This window comes from Sitophilus oryzae, unplaced genomic scaffold, assembly GCF_002938485.1.
Source record: "Sitophilus oryzae breed Bouriz unplaced genomic scaffold, Soryzae_2.0 scaffold_1181_pilon_pilon, whole genome shotgun sequence".
In the NCBI taxonomy this organism is placed as follows: Eukaryota; Metazoa; Arthropoda; class Insecta; order Coleoptera; family Curculionidae; genus Sitophilus; species Sitophilus oryzae.
Window position 1 is genome coordinate 954,653 of NW_022145817.1, and position 17,465 is coordinate 972,117.

A 17,465-nucleotide genomic window follows, 5' to 3' on the forward strand; every position below is an offset into this window, starting at 1 on the left:
ACTTTATTGGCATCAAACGGCGGCGGCGGTAGTTGAGATGAAGCAGTCAACATCGGAAGATATACAAATCAGACGGGGTGTTCGATAGGGTTCCGTCTTGTCTCCGCTCGAAGTTTAACCTGTACTCGGAGACTATATTTAGAGAAGCACTGAACTGGATCCAGGGCGGAATCAAGTTCAATGGAATCTCAATAAACAATATCAGATATGCTGATGATAGGGTTATAATAGCCAACGATATACAAGAACTGCAAAGCATCATAGATTCCGTAGTCCACTATATTGAGATGCTTGGACTGCATCTCAATGTCTCCAAGACCAAACTATTGTTTTTTTCTAAGACAACAATAAATGCACACCTGCATGTCAAGGGACAAACAATCGAACAAGTGACGTCAATAAAGTATTTAGGAGCTAACATCAATAGTCAGTGCTACTCGAAAAGAGAAATATTTTCAAGAATTGAGCAAGCGAGAAAAATTCGTGAGTATGAAATCATTTTTTACAAGACGAGACCTCAGTGCGGAACTCAGAACTCGAATGGCCAGATGCTACGTATTCTCTGTGTTACTCTATGGATGTGAGAGCTGGACACTAAATTCATAGACCGAAAAGAGAATAGAAGCCTTCGAAATGTATGTGTACAGACGGATGCTGCGAATCACATGGGTACAAAGGATCACCAACGATGAAGTACTCCAGCGCATGCAGAAACAAAAAGAGATACTGAACACCATCAAGGAAAGAAAAATGCAATACCTGGGTCATGTGATGGGAGGTAATAGATACGAAATACTGCACCTCATAATAGAAGACAAAGTGCAAGCGAAAAAATCAGTAGGAAGTCGCCAGAACTCATGGCTAAAAGATTTAAGGAGATGGTTTGAACGCTCGTCTGCGGAAATCTTCCGGGCTGCAGTTTCCAGAGCCTCAATTGCCATTTGGATCGCCAACCTTCGGCAGGAGAGGGCGTGATAAGAAAAAAAAGAATGACATGAATGACAGCAGCATTTCTTTTTCACGCACCTAATTATAGTACACACCTAGTCTTCTTAGTTCATGAAATATAAGACGAATTTTAAAATATTGCATTCTTCGACCCTCTTCGTAATTTGGTTTAAGTTGCGCAACTGAATTTTACTTTGAAATCTCTATGTAGCTCGATTTTCGGTAAGTTAATTATAACTTAGCCATTAGGCCGAGATATGAGGGGAGTCGAAAAATGCAACAGTTTCAATTTCGCCCTGTATTTCAGGAATTCAACGGGCTAAGACAAATATGCGTGGTAGGTATCATTTTTAGTTTCATAAAAAAGTAGCATTTAATTTAATATAAGTTTTTATTTTCTTTATGCTTTTATGTTATTTTTTTATTGTTGATTATATTAGTTATTTTGAAAATAAATCGTTTTGTTTTAAATGGTTTTATTCTCATCTGTATCTACAATATTTTAATAATATAATATGACACTTAGTAAGAAAATCGCTAATTGGTAATACCCCCCTAGTTGCGCCTCTGGTCCCAGGATGGGTTCTCGGTCCGGTTGGAACGAACCTAATACTAACATTTAAAAGAAGGTACTTAAATTGAATTCTGGTTGGCTTGACTTGAGGGTAATTATATTGATTTAAGTAATTTTACTAAATTAACTTGCAGATCATCATGATTTAAGTCAAAAATATAAACTTAAGTAAAAAAAACCGATTTAAATAACATTATATCGATTTAAGTATTTACAAAAATGACTTGACTTGAAATAAAATTATTTAAGTCAAAGATTTAAAACTTAAATCATTTGAACTTTATGTTGAATTTGACTTCGGATTAAATTAAAATCATTTTGAGTGAGGAACCACAAGTTTTTGAAATACCCTATATACTATATATTGTTAATATATTAAATATTCCAACAATTCTCAATAAATTAATTTAAAAATATGATCTAAACATTTTAAATTTGGATAAATAATTGTTATACTATCTACAATATTCAATATTACTGGAATATTCTTATTTGCTGAGCAGAAAAATATGAAATAATACATTATTAATCTACATTATAAACAGCTTGAGAAACAAAAGGAGCTGAAAAATATTCCTCGACAGTGCCTTCATTAAAATAATAATTAATATCTTTTCACTTTTTAACCTAGTTTAGTTCATTTATCTGACATTTATCAAACCATGCGATCTAAATCTGTCCGATCACAGACAACCTTGTCTTATCACTTTTATCAATTGAATCGAAGTTAACCAAGCAATCGGTTTCAAAGGTGAAACGTATCACCTGTTATATTAACATATAGTGGATTAAAATATTAGCATTAAGTGCAGAACTACTGCAGGTCAATTTTTTTTTTTTTGCTTCACCTGACTACGTGTTGACTATAGATTTAACGGAAAGATTTAAGAGGAACTTAACTTCTCAATCTCTAGAATAGCCTATTATGCCCTTTTTGAGTCACATCTTCGTTATGCCCTTCCATTCTGGGGTACTTGCTGCGCAACAAAATTTGATCGGGTTTTCAGACTTCAAAAGAGAGCAGTTCGATATTTATTGGGACTGAACAGTAGAACTCACTGCCAGAAATTCTTTAAAAATTTCAAAATACTGACTCTTCCTTCTTTATTCATTTTTGAATCCGTTTGCTTAATCCGCAAGCACATATCTGCTATTCCATGAAAGGCCATCTCTTTATCTGCCAACCCCGAGCTCAGAACTAGTTAAGGATTCAATACAGTACAATGCCAAAAAAATGTACAATCATCTGCCTTTGAATATCAAGTCGCTTTCATTCTTTCCCGCATTTCGCAAAGCTCTAAAATCATACCTACTGGAGAGAGCCCTATATGCGGTAAACGACTTTTTTGTTGATGTTTAATTATGAACAATTTTGAATTTTAAAATTTTGATCATCTCACACACTGGTCAAAGGTCAAGTATTTAATATTTTATAAATCTAAAATTATATCTATTTACTGCGTACTGTTCTAAAATTGTCCATATATATTCTTTTTGTAATTTTAAAGACTTAAATTTTTTTGAATTGTATTATTTGTATTGTGTATTTTTTGTTGTTTGTATTTTTATTGTGATTTTGTTGTTTGTGAGTGCTTTGTCGATGAAGCTGTTTGGGCTTTTTGTACAATAAAGCGTTGTTCGTTTTATTTGTTTTTTGTTAATATGTGATCCAACGGAATCAGATTTAAACTACCTTAAATCAATGACTAATTTATTACTATTACAGTTGAGGGTTGGAACCTTTGTTGGAACTGATTTCAATCATCTAACTATGTTAGCATCATCAGTTAACTTTCAACAGTTAATTTTCAAGTTAGTATTACTGGCGTTAATTAGTGTTTGTAGTTCTTCAGGACTATTGGCAATTAGGACTATGTCATCAGCGAATCTTAGATGGTTAAGATATTCTCGAGGATATTCTCCATTTATTTCTTGTAATATAAGTCACAAATTAGTCTTATTGACTTACCACAATTACCTCTAATGAATGAGGCTAGTCTTGGTCTTGCCCAAAAAGCAAGACCAATGCCAAGACGCACATTCAAGACTCTAGCGGTTTTGAATATTGGATATTGAATATGTATTCCAAATTATTGTTTTAATTTATTGAAAATAGGTAATGTTTTTCATAATTTTTTACAAAATTTTAAAAAAGCAATGCTGATTCAATGGTAAATAAAAGTTTTCATCAAACAATATTTTTGATTAAGTTTTATGTGCATCAAAATAATTAAAACAATTTTTTTAAGCAGTTTATACATAAAAATGCCTCTAGTAAAAAGGTATTGTTTAAGATTGCAACAGTCTTGTAGGAAGACCAAGAACAAGACTGGATCCTGTAAGATCAAGAAAATGCTCCCTTGATCTTGATGTTGCATAACTGCATAAATATTGTCACAATAATTACAACACATTTCACATAATATATTTTGAACACATTCTAAATCATAATGCTAAAATAATTTCCACAAATTCTATACATACACTTAAGCTATTCAATAATACTTGTAGATACGATATTTTCATGGAGTATTGCAATCGTTTTTAATCCAATCTTTTTCGCTGCCTTCACACAGAAACAAAAATAAAATCGAACTAACACTGAAACGAACTGACAGCATAAAATGGCTTACCTGTTTTGTCACATTTGCCATTAAAAAAGTGACATATTTCGTTTTCACAAAATATTTCCCGTAGATAGAAAATTTAATTTTTGCGACATGTATGTTCTTCGATATTGAGTTAAGAGGCATTATTAATGGATTTTCTGGTATTTCATCCATTTTCTGGTGTTTTATCTATATTATTTTAGAAGAGTAGCTTAAAAGTATCTCATTTTGGTTCCTCTCTGATATGTATTTCAAATTATAGTAGTTATTAATGACCACAATAATGAGAAGCAGACTTACTAAATGCATTTTGTCAAAAATCAAATCAGATATTTTGATGCGGTAGTTTCGCTACTACATAATAGAGGGCGATAAATTCAAAAGAAAATAGTTTTCTGCAAACGAAATTTAAAAGAATTTTGTGCAGTGTTGCCATTGTGTAATTCATATTGTAATACTTTCTGATAAATCCTACCTTCAAATTTGCTACATCATTTAAACATATTAAAATAGATCAATGCTCTTTTTTCAAACGTTTAGTCAGGTTTAAGTACGTATTTAACTTGCCATATTAGTTGGGGTTCAATAATCAGTTCCTGACGTTTGATTGTAATTGAATCCTGAATTTTAATTGTAATTCGGCGACAATATAATAAGTATTGTTCTACTATTATGATACCACTTCCTGACGTTCAATTGTGTTCATACTTTATACCGTATGATCGGGGAAAAACGGCGTTAGCGATAGCTATGAAATGAAGATCGCTGTCATTTTATATGGGAAATAGTATACTATAATATTATATAGTAATTATATAGTACCATATTACGATACATGGCGTTCGATTGAGCTTAAACTTGGTATTCTACTTATCTTTAGTAACATTGTAATATTATGGTTCCATGGAGCATATAAAGTGGTACCTTCTATAGTACTACATTATGATACCACTTCCTGACGTTCGATTGGGCTCGTATTTGATATATACTTGCATATTTTTGATGACATTGCAATATTATGGTACCATGAAGGATATCAAGTGGTACCATACTATAATATAGCACCATATAGGATACATGGCGGTTGATATAGGGCTTAAACTTGGTATACTACGTATCTCCGGTGACATTGTAATTTTGTGGAACCATGGAGCATATAAAGTGGTACCTTCTATAGTACCATATTATGTTACCACTCCTTGATGTTCGATTGAGCTCATATATTTGATATATAATTTCGTATTATTGATGACATATTGTAATATTATGATACCATGAACCATATCAAGTGGTACCATAATATAGTACTATATTACGTACATGGCGTTCGATTGGGCTTAAACTTGGTATACTACGTATCTTCGGTGACATTGTAATATTATGGTACCATGGAGCATATAAAGTGGTACCTTCTATAGTACTACATTATGATACCACTTCCTGACGTTCGATTGGGCTCGTATTTGATATATACTTGCGTATGTTTGATAACATTGCAATATTATGGTACCGTGAAGCATATCAAGAGGTACCATAATGTAGTACCATATTACGATACCATTTCCTGGCGATCGATTGGGCTTAAAGTTGGTATACTACGGATCTTCGGTAAATTTGCAATATTATGGTACCTTGAAGCATATCGAGTGGAGTACAATATTATGATATCATTTCCTGGATTTCGATTGGGCCCTAATTTGGTATACTTACGTTTCTTTATAAAGATTTGTTGTGTGTTACTGCATTTTAATCAATTATTTCCATTATTATTAAACTTATATTTCATTACTAAACTTTCCAGCATTAATAAATATCACTATCAATCGCCCTGTATATTTTTAAAGATAATTAAAGGTATTTCCTTAGTTAACAATATAAGGTTGTGTATATTAAAAATGTATTTTTTGAGTATATGTTTTGTAATAATATAATTAAAACTATTTTAAAAGCCAAACGAACAATTAACATAAGTGTGTCTGACAAGAAAAGAAGAATAGAAAGAAACTATTATACACCAGAAAAAGAATGGGATGCCAATTAAAGGTCTTTTTGAATCTGGCAACTGTGCATATTTAGGCGAGTTTCAAGGCCGTCGACGTGCCGTCGATCTAAAACCGAAAGTTCAATATTTCCAATTATATTCTGATTATGATATTGTCGCACCATCTAGTATTTTATTTGTGCAATTTTAGCTCTTTCATTACGAGTATTTTTCTGTTGCGTAGCTAGATATTCTGTGCTTGCCATACTAGAGCCGTTCGGTATACAAGGAAGGTAATGTGGCTAGCACTACGCTTCAACCGCCTATTATTACCTCAGGATTGTGAATCCCAAGTCCCCATTTAAGGCTGAGTCGACCTAGGTATCCAAACTATTTTTATTTTAATAAAAATAGTCGGCTGATGAAATGCCGGGTGTGGGAATCGAACCCACTACCTTCAGATTGGTAGACGAGAGCCTGTACCTCTACGCCACCGGGCACCTTTTTTTTTAATTATACTACTTAAAATAAAGAATGGAACTACGACTGGGACCAAATAATTAGGGATACGGACCGTAGTAGCAGAAAAATAAAGAGGAATTTCACGTCTAAAGGACAGTCGACAGTTTTTTTTCAATTTTTTTCAGATATCATCAAAACTAGATTCTTCACATGTAGCTGTACTATTTTTACGATATTTTATCCATTCTTTAAGTATACTAGTTTCTCGGTAAGTTTCTTGCAAAAAGCGAAGCCATTTTTCCTTGTTTGTCAAAATTCTATAAACTGGATAAAATGCATTTAGACAGTCTGCCGCTCATATATGTATAAAACATAATTATAAAAAATTTAAGAAAAATATAACAAACGACATTAAATGTTTTAATAATATTTTTGAAGTAAATATTTATAAAATTAACAAAATTCATTAATGTATTTACACCTGCAGATTCTAATTAGAAAGTATGAACATTAGTAACAAGCTTGGTATTGTTATCAACTCAAACACGTCATAAATTTGTTTTATTCTATCATTAAAATACTATTTGTGTCCACCAACAAATAATATATTACCATCAGGCGCAGTTTCCTTTAAACAAAATAAAATCTAAATAATAGAGATATATAATATAAAAGAGAAGTTAAATCAATTTATTGTCTTTGACAGAAATGGGCTTGAACAATAATTAAATTGAATTATTACAGTATTTACAAATAAATGTTGAATTAAAGCCTACAAACTGTTAATTTACAATGTATGTTAATTTAATTAAGCGGCCTTCAGTTTCTGTTATTAATTATTATATTTTCCACGTAAAGGAGATTATTAAATTGTTACGTAATGTTTTATAAAACGAAGTGAGTATTTATAAAAAAAAATACTAATTTGGACCTATTGAAAATCTTTTCTTTTTGTTCTGTATGGAATATCCAGTGACACCAAGATTCTTATAATGCTTATAATCATCTTATAATCTACGACAATGTCATTATGACACATTTAACATTGTCATTTGGATGTCATTATGGCTTTCATAATAGCACTAGTGCTATTATGAATTCATAATAACACGCAAATTTTAAAATAAGAAACAAGCAAAAAAGGTACCTAAATACGTTTATTTATTGTAAACATTAATTATAATATCAGTACAATTGGTTAAATTAATTCCAGACGATGACAGGTGAGTTGAATTTTTAGAATGTAAATTTTTTCCTGATTGCTTGAACTTGTTGAAGACCCATCATTGCCAGAAATGTTACCCAAAATATTATATGACACTTTTTTCTTATTTTCTTAGGAATTTTCTATATAGCTCTCTGCCATATAGCTGTGTTAGAGCGCCAACCACTATGTTTTTTAACAGTTAATCAATCCACTCCTGAATCTGCCAGCAACGACGCAGACGATCTACGGAAACAATGTCCAGTGTATTGTTGTGGATTTGGAAGACTTAGGAACAATGCTATTTTATACGGTATTTTCCCTAAAGTATTAATGCCAACGGGTTGCTTAATACATTTTCCATTCCTGTACCCCACAAAAAATCGAGTATGCTCTGTGTTGCTTGGCCGCATAGCTATATATCTTCGAACCATTTCCACCATATTTATTCCTTCAACATTTCCTTTCGTTATAAAAAAATCTCGTGATATCTTTGTTTTCGTAAATGGAATAATGACATGAATGCATTGTTCTTCATATTTAACATTTTGCAGCTGCAGATTTGTCAACTCGATACGCCGGCAGGCTCCCGCAAGTCCCAATCAATGAAACTTTTGTCAGGAAATAAGTTTTATCATCAGCTTCCAACAAAAAGGGTTATGTCCTCTTTTCTTAAAATTCTCGATTTTTTTGACCGAAATACTTCCGATTTTCTTTTTAGAAATGCAATTAAATGTCATTCGAATACCTCGGATGCAAAATTACAAGCTCAGGATTCCTGGAAGAAGAAGTAAGAAAACAAGCCTATAAAGCTGCAGCAATATCAGGACATCTTAAATATCCCATATAGAAAAACAAACATTTGAGTACAGAATGTAAGTCAAGAATATACAAAACCTGCATACGACCAGTGATGACATATGGTGCGGAAACCAGAGCTGAAACATCAGTAACAAAGAGAATCCTACGAACTACTGAAATGAAGACCTTAAGAATGATAACTGGATACACATTGAGGGACAGACAGAGAAAAGTAGACATAAGAGAAAAGTGCCAAACAAACGACGTTGTCAGATGATAAGGCAGAGAAAAAGAGAACCAGCATGTCAATAGAATGGGCCCCGACAGAATGGCCATAATAATTCGCAACAACGTACCCCATGGCAGAAGACCTACTGGACGACCACCTAAACGTTGGCAAGACAGTTGACAGTCAACCTCGCAAGAGTTGATTAGACGAGGAGGAAACCGGAACTAAACAGGCGATACGCCTTCCAAAAGAAGAAGAAGAAGAAGCAATTAAATGGACGTACTTACTAATATCTGTATTTTTCTTCACTGATATAACTGAACGTAGCATGGAATAATATACCCAAAGTGATGAAGCCTTCCTATGTTTTGAAAGATGTTCAAAATATGCCAGGAGAACCTTTTCGTTACTACTATTCTTGATTCCTTTCCCTTTACACCAATCTTCAAGTTTTACATAGGCTTACTCGTACGTTTGTCTTAATTTTTCGGGAAGTAGGGAATCGACAACGTTTTGCGCATGCCTTCAATATCCGAAGGGACACTTTCAGAATCAGAATCACCCATATTAATATTATTTTTTGCTTTTTGCTAAAACTGAACGTTTAACACAAAATTAAACATCAATAATTGAGTTGTCAAAGTCCAAATGGAAACAATCAACAAGCACGGATACCACGGCGTCGACTAATATGGACACCTGATAATTTTGAATTTTAATTTTTATGACGATATCTCTGATATTTTAAATTAAATCAAATCTCTTTGGATTGTCCCTCGTGTCGCGTCGTAGATTAAATTTTTATTGATACACGTTCGATACGAACTTTTTAATGAAACTTGTGTAACTAAGCCACGAGGCGTTAGCCGAGTTACACGCGTTTCATTATGATGTTCGTATCGAACTTGTATCATTAATAACTATTGTAGGTCTATATATTTGTAGAATGTAGAATGAGTGGGAGGAGGGTTAATCACTGCGACCTTACAGATCTATTGTGTCCCCCTTTCTTGAGTTATAACTCATTATATAGTTCCAGGGCTATGAGAAAAGCCAGTATCTGGGACGGTTTTATAAAGGGTAATTCTCCATCTCCAATATCAGTTGTACCAAAATATATGGCACCAATGGTTGTCGTCTCGACGCACTCAGTGATGAGGTGTTCTGGTGTTTCCCATTTTTCCCCACAGAATCGCACACAGCATTCGCCGTTTTCCCTTAGTTTCAATCTACTGAGGTGTTCATTGAGGAGACAGTGTCCTGTTCAAAACCCCGTGATAATCCGAAGATTGTTCTTACTTAAATCAAGGTCAGTTTTTGTTTTCTTGGTCGTAAGTCCTTAGAAACTTCTTCGAGTGTCTTAGACCGTTGGAGGATTCCCATTCCAGGTTACGGAAGGAGGCTTTCAAGTTCTTGAGTTCCGCTTTGAGTTGGTTTCCGCTTGAAAAGCAGAACGGTTCTGGTCCAGTTAGAGGAGCGTTCGCTTCTTTTCTAGCTAGATCACTTGCTTTCTCTTTACCTTCTATCCTATGGTGAACTAGTACCCAGAGTAGGAGGACTGGGTTTTCTTTGCCTATTTTGTTCAGCTTCTCTATCTTTGGCCAAATTCAAATTGATTGATACTGAGTTGATCGCTTTTAACGCAACTTGACTGTCAGATAAGATGGCTATTTCGTGTTTCGATAGCGTAGATTTCTGCCTGTAGGATGCTCAGGTAGGTGCCCATTGGTTCGGAGTATTTAATTCTCGGCCCAAATACTCCGATCTCTGTCCCTACATTGGTTTTTGAAGCATCAGTATACCAAGTTATTGTATGGTCTTTTAATTGCTAAGAAACCGTCGTTTCTCTCTTACAATTCATTTTATTGTTCAATACTACATTGAGATAATTTCTCAAAGTTTTACATTCTTGGTATTTCATCCACAGGGAGTTGGAGGAGTGGTATTTCCTTTTTGAGGATGTTCCAAGCCCCTGATTTAACAATTCTCCCAGTACTGACTCCGTTAGTGACCATTCTAGTCATTGTCGCATTGGCATATCTGCCGATGACAATGGGCAATGGTGTTGGTTTGGGATGGGTCTCTAGAATGACCTCCATTGCTGCTATTGGACAGGTTCTCATGGCTCCTGTGATGCAGATGCATGCCAGTCTCTGGGTTTTGCACAGGTTCAGAATTGCCTTACGTTGTTCTGGTTTTGTGTACCAAGCAACTGCTCCATAAGTAATCATGGGACTTACTATCATGGTATACGTCCAGCGCGTCTATCTACTTAGTTATAAAAAAATATAAATATAAGACCAAGATAAAGACTCCGTTGTTCTTGATCTTTCTTGAATTTTTATTTTATTTTACTTATGTTATTATATACGGTATTCTCAATTATTGTACTTATCGACTTGGAAATATAGATATTTATTATTATTCTCTTGATCTTTCAGTTTAATAAGTAGTCTTCGTCATGGTGTTGCTGCGAGATTTTTGCAAGTCTTGCACTGTTAATAGATTTTTAATCACAACACAGTGGGACTAAGGTAAGATTAAATCGGACAAAAAAAGAATTGGCAAAAAGAATTTGCAATAACAATTCAATTGTTTAAAAACATATTATTCCGTTACAATACCCACTCTCGAAGCAGTTAAAACATTCTCTCAATATTCAGTTCATTAAAATGTCATAATAAACATTAAACTAATTCCGTCAACGTATTATACCAATTGAGTAGAAAACCCGCACCCAAATATATTGCGATCTGTCTTTTACATGATCAATAACGAGGCGCAAAAAAATTAGAACAAGGCTATCAATCAAAAATTGCGAATAAAAAAACTGAATCCTTCCATTTTCGGTTGCGCTTTGCAAAGCTGCTATTGTATTCGCTTAATTTTATGCTCGATGACTTTCTCTGACTCGTTGCCAAATTTAATTTGCAAATTTTTGTTTGTGCTGTATAATATTTATCTCGCCGGCTCTCTAGACTAGAGTCATTGACATATTTATGGATCAGACTACGGTGTACAAGGTGATTTGATTATAGGTATGCTTGTGTTTACGCAAATATCGTCGAAAGCTTCATTCATTCACTGGAGCAGGTATAATTAGTTGATGTTTTTATATATGAAAAGTTACCTGCGGTCAGGAGATTCATGTGCCAATTCAAATAAGTAAAAAAAAAATTGGCGCCGGCAGGCACGTATAGCCGCACATACTAAAATATGTTAATACAAAGTTGGTAGGCAGTTCTTTTAGTTTCAAAGTAAAGGAATTTTTCCAATTTTTTTTTATCTCAAAAACTGCGACTTTGACTGATTTTGATGTTATTACAAATTTTGTTGCAGATATATTATTCATAATCTTAAATTGAAAACCGAGTTTCGCTAGCTACTGTAATTTTGGAGTTACGATTTTTTAAAATTTTTAACCTCCTTCCATACGCCCTTAACAACCCCCCCCCACCCAAAACTAATGACCAGATTTTCGGGTGCCACAGTATTTTCGTGCCAAATTTGGTTAAAATCGGTTTAGCGGTTTTGGAGTTATCGTGTTATGGACAGACGGACAGACAGAGAGACAGATACCATGAAAATATTTTGTATTTAGGTCATTCATGACCCAAATAACTCATTTTGAGTGAAATTAAAAAAACTTTTTTTTTGTCCATCTTAGTCATTCTCTCTCTCTCTCTCCCTCTCTCTCTCCCCCCTCTCTCTCTCTTTCTCTCGTAAACCCAATAAGACGTAGGTAACACCTATAATTTTTAACAAGTAGCAGTAGAGCCATTGGCGTAATTACAAGGGCGCCCGGGGGCGCCGCCCCCCACCCCCAGGTACTGCTGGGCACCCCCCAGAGAAATCCTGAATTATGACTCTTGGTATGTATATGACTACGTATTATTTTTATTTGTTTGCGATGCAGTAAAAATTACGTTTTCTAGTTTTGTTTAGTTAATATTATTTTGTTGTGTTCAAAAAATGTGTTATTTTTATTTTTTTTTAGAAAATTTGTAGGTATTTAAGTAATCTACTGGAACACGGTCTGATAACCAAGTCTATGAAATTTATTGATAGAGAAATTCATGTAAACGTTTCATTATTCAAAAAATGTGTTTTAAAATTATTTTTCATTTTCAAAAAAACAAAAGCCATAGGCCCCCCCCTTTGTTCAACACCAGCCCCCCCCCCCACCCCCCTTCGCCCACCACAGGATAAATTGCTACCTCCGATAATGAGTAGAGCTTGTAGGAAAATACATGTCAAAGTTTCTGTATATCCGTGTTCTATTATTTTCTTTTTTCTTAAACTAGAGAATATAACCTTACGCTCAACATGGTTAAACGTCACCTAAATTCTAAACTAAACCTAAGTTCTAAAAAGACCGCGGAATAATATATTTTATTATTTTCAATGATAATGGTCTAAATAGTCTAGAAGTACCATTGCTCAATTTGAACCAGTTCGATTTAGAAAAGTAGTAGGTTTAATAGAGGAATATTACAGTAGAGCTGTAAGTGTAGAATATGCTACAAATTCTCTTACAAAAAAAAATCAAAATAATATAGATATTTTTATAAAAAAATTGGCCCCTAAGTTTAATTCAGTTCTACGCACTCTATTTTCTTTGAAGTTGTTTGATATATCTAGCCAAATTTCTGTCTAAAATTCCATTACATACATTATGCACGTTCCTTTTAAAGTTACTAAATTTGTGTACAAAATAATTCATAAACCAAAAAAAAATAAACACAGCTTGTTGTAAACTTGAATTATATGCGATGTAATCCTGTTTAACAACATAGGGATATTTTGTTTAAAAGAAATGGTTGCCAAAAACTATATATCTGTGGTCTAATGACGCACAACTTTTCAGTTTTAGATTCAAATTTATGATGTTATAATCCTGTATCAAGACAGTAATTTGACATCACATTTGTGGTGAACATTTATAAATTTATAAATACGCGGAATCGGAATCTCATTGTTGTTGCATGAAGAAATTTATTAAATACAACTTTATTTTATACAGGGTGATCCGAACTGTAAGAGATCTGTTTTACGTAAAAAACTTCGTAAATGTATATTTTTTACTCAGTAGTTTTATACAGGTACTTCAAACCAGTTAAAAACTATATAGGTGGCGCCCTCTACAAGTAGGAGTCATATTAATACCAAAATCAAATTTCTCATGGCAAAAAATGCCCAGATATCAATTTTCATCCAAATATTGACGTTATTTTAGAAATTATTTGGAACAAATCGAAATAAAAATGAAACTTCTACACCCTGTATCTCAGAAACTAAGCATTTTAGGACATACATTTATACGAACTTTTTACTTATTTTTATCGACAAGATATGCTGCTGAAGTTTCCGAGATACAATTCGGACCATCCTGTATATTAAAATAACTTTTGTGGTTAAAATCATGTAAATAAAATCAATATTATACGAGTATATCTTTTTCATATTTGCTATAAATTGGTTTAGAAACAATTCTAGTTAGAAAATATATATTGCCCCATTTGCATTAAGAATATGCTGTAGCAGCAAATATGTGGGTAACTACATTTTTTATAAATCAAACCGCAATGTTGCGTTTTTTCTCTCTATGGTTTTTACTATGCACTTCTACGTCTTTGATTTTATTAAACTACGAATAATGTTATTTAAATTCTTATTCTACTAACGGCACCTGTGTTAAATAATATACATTAAATCAGTTTTATTCCTAAAAGACGTACATGGTCTCTAAGACATCACACAAATTTATGTTGTAAAGAAGTTATTTGCACCAAACCTTAACCCAGAATGGTCTATCTAATCGACAACAGAGCAAGGTTGTAGTGTCTCTATGTTTAGATCCCCTGCAGAGCGATGTATTACTTTAAGTAACGGATTTTGGGTGTTACTACGGATTTTGGGTAGAATATGTTAAAAATAAATATTTTCTATAGAGAAGATTATTAAACAATTTAATATAATATTATATTAATTTATTATTTTGACTTATTAACTTATTGATTAAACAAAGAACAGCGTCAGAGTTAGCCTCTCATAGTTCATTTCACATGAAAAATTTGATTTTAATGTCATTATGACTCTTATTTGTAGGGAGAGCCACTTACAGGTGTTTTAACTCTTTTGAAGAGTAATAACTTTTCGTCCGTTCCTGCATATAACTATTGAGTGAAAAAATATACATTACCGTGATTTTTTACGTAAAAAATGTCCCTTGGTAAAAATTGCTACGAGGAACAGTTCTGAAGATATTTAGAATGGAAATATAGTCAATACATGTCTTTATTGACTAAAAATACACATATTGAATAAATAGTTATTTGACTGAAATGGTAACTAATGGAAACTTTTTTTAATTAATCAAAGAAAAATGTATGATTAACTAACATGTTTAATTTATGCCAATGATGACAGGTATTGATAATTTCGATTCTAAATATTTCGAGAACCATTCCAACTCGTAGCGATTTTCACCAAGATACTTTTTTGCGTAAAAAAACATAGTAAATTCATTTTTTTTACTCTGTAGTTTTATACAGGTACACTTTTCAACCCTGTTAAAAAATATGTAGGTGGCGCCCTCTACAAGTAGGAGTCATATTGACATCAAAGTCCAAATTTCTCATGTCAAAAAACTTCCAGACACAAATTTTCATCCTTATATTGACGTTACTTCAGAAATTATTTGGAAAAAATCGAAATAAAAATGAATTGAATGAAATTCTACACCCTGTATTTCCGAAATAATAATACGAACTTTTTTACTTATTTTTTTCTGCAGAATATGCTGCCGAAGTTTCCGGAATACAGTTCTGACCATCCTGTATACTCATCGAATAAAGAATTATTATTATTATGTGTGTTAACATCAACTGATGAAGGCTGTAATGTTGGCCGAAACGTTTGTTTTTTCTTTTAAAAATGAAATAAAGATATGAAAAACCAAATGAAAACTTAATTAGAATTTTCCCGAACCTAGATCCCAAGAAAATAAAAAAATCAGGATTATTATTATTTTTAACTAAGCTGAATTAAGATATCTAATATTATACCTGTATAGAAAAGTGAACTAATTTTGCATTAAATTAGAGCATGTAAAATCAACATATAATTTAAATTAAAGTATACAGATTGAGCAAATCAACTAATTGCCTGTTACTGTAGATTTACCAGTTATTTTCAGTTTTGGGCCGAATATTCTCATTAAAACATGCAAGTTGTAAAAGTCTCTTTCAAAACATTGAATTTAAATCAAATGCAATAATTTTAGTCTTTATTACCACCTTGACATTTCCAACATTAATAGCTTAACATTGACTCTCAAGACAATAAAAAATTTATCATCATTTAAAACACTAAAAATACCCTAGTAGCCTTGTTAAGTCGGACCACCAATCCCCATTTAAAATAAGGAATCAGAAACAGTATGCCGACTAGAGATGAGCAAAACTGAGTTTCAGATTCTCCAATCTGAAACTGCGATGGCGATTTTTAAATCACAGCGACTGTAACCCTTCTATTGCGATTTTTATATACCAAACCAAATTATTCGTAAAAATGATTTTTCTAAATATCCCAATGACCCAGCCCAAAAAGCAATGAATAAAAATACGATTTGGGGGGGGGGGGTATCTTTTAACCATCAGCCAGGACAAGACACTAAAAGCCGAGCTAAAAGCTTTAGACGATCAAATCTATTTTTCCAAGGCTCGTTGGTTGAAAATTAATGTTTTTAACACAGCCATGACACTCTAGATTGAAATTTAAAATACTTTTAAATTTTTTAAAAAACTTTTAAACCAAAAAGGCCAAAAGTTGACATATTATATGTCATTCTATGTAGGGTGTCATTTTCTATCGAACAAAATACTCTTTACTTTATTAAAAAAAATTGGCGCCGGGAGGCACGTATAGCCACCCATACTTGATATTTTTTTTTATCTCAAAAACTGCGACTTTGACTGATTTTGATGTTATTACAAATTTTGTTGCAAATATTTCTAATCTTAAATTGAAAACCGCGTTTCGCTAGCTACTGTAATTTTGGAGTAACGATTTTTTTTAAATTTTAACCCCCTCCCATACCCCCTTACCAACCCCCACCCCACCAAAAACTAATGGCCAGATTCTCGGGTGCCACAGCGATTTTTGAGTTATCGTGTTACAGACGGACAGACAGAGAGACAGACAGACAGAGACACACCATGAAAATATTTTGTATTTAGGTCATTTATGACCCAAATAACTCATTTTGAGTGAAATTAAAAAAACTTTTTTTTTGCTGATCTTAGTAGCCTACCATACCTGTTGGTATGGTTGGCTAAAAATTCCCTTAGTATTTGAAGGTGATATTGTACTGGATGCAGACCTTCGTTCTAAAGTCTCTTCTCCGATACACCTAAGCTCAAGTAATCATATTCAAAAAAATATTGAGGAAAATAAAAAGAGAATAGAAAACTCACTAGACTACTCAGGAACATCAACAATAGATGAATACTTTTTCTGGCCCAAAACACCAGAAAGAAAAGGAAGTAAAGAGACTACCATTCGTACAAATTCAAAGATTGGTGTTAGGTGTGAGTTTTGTTTAAGAACCTCAGGAAAACTCAGGAAAAGTAGGACATTGTTTTGTTCCCGTTAAG

The 17,465-nt window shown here is 33.0% G+C and overlaps 1 protein-coding gene across 1 annotated transcript in view; it reads right to left on the bottom strand.

Annotated features, from left to right (window-relative positions):
* Positions 1–17,465, bottom strand: part of LOC115891450 — a 174,274-nt gene that overhangs the window by 47,241 nt on the left and 109,568 nt on the right. The gene's annotated exons all lie outside the window — the stretch shown is intronic.